The sequence below is a fragment of the Neomonachus schauinslandi genome, chromosome 4 (assembly GCF_002201575.2).
Source record: "Neomonachus schauinslandi chromosome 4, ASM220157v2, whole genome shotgun sequence".
In the NCBI taxonomy this organism is placed as follows: domain Eukaryota; kingdom Metazoa; phylum Chordata; class Mammalia; order Carnivora; family Phocidae; genus Neomonachus; species Neomonachus schauinslandi.
This window is the reverse complement of record NC_058406.1, coordinates 609,361-609,706: the sequence shown is the minus strand read 5'-3', so window position 1 is coordinate 609,706 and position 346 is coordinate 609,361.

The following is a 346-nucleotide window of genomic DNA, read 5'->3' as shown; positions in this document are numbered from 1 at the left end:
TGACCTGAGCCGAAGGCAGACGCTTAACGACTGAGCCACCCAGGCGCCCCCACAGTCTGCATTTTCCACGTCAAATGTCATTAATGTGGACCTTCCGTTCTCTCCCCTGTCTCTGCGGCCCTCTGAAACCACGAAAGCCGGCGGGGTGCCGCGCGCGGCCCCACCAGGCGCCCCGGGGCGGCGGCGGCGGCGGCGGCGGCGGCGGCTCCGGGTCAGTAGGGTGGAGCCACCGAGGGATCCCAGGACGGAAGTGACGTGAGGCCCGCGCGCCGGATCCCCTGGCTCCGGAGGCTGCGGCGGCCCGGCCCCCGTGTGTCATCAGTCCGCGCCGACGCAGGAAGTGGCG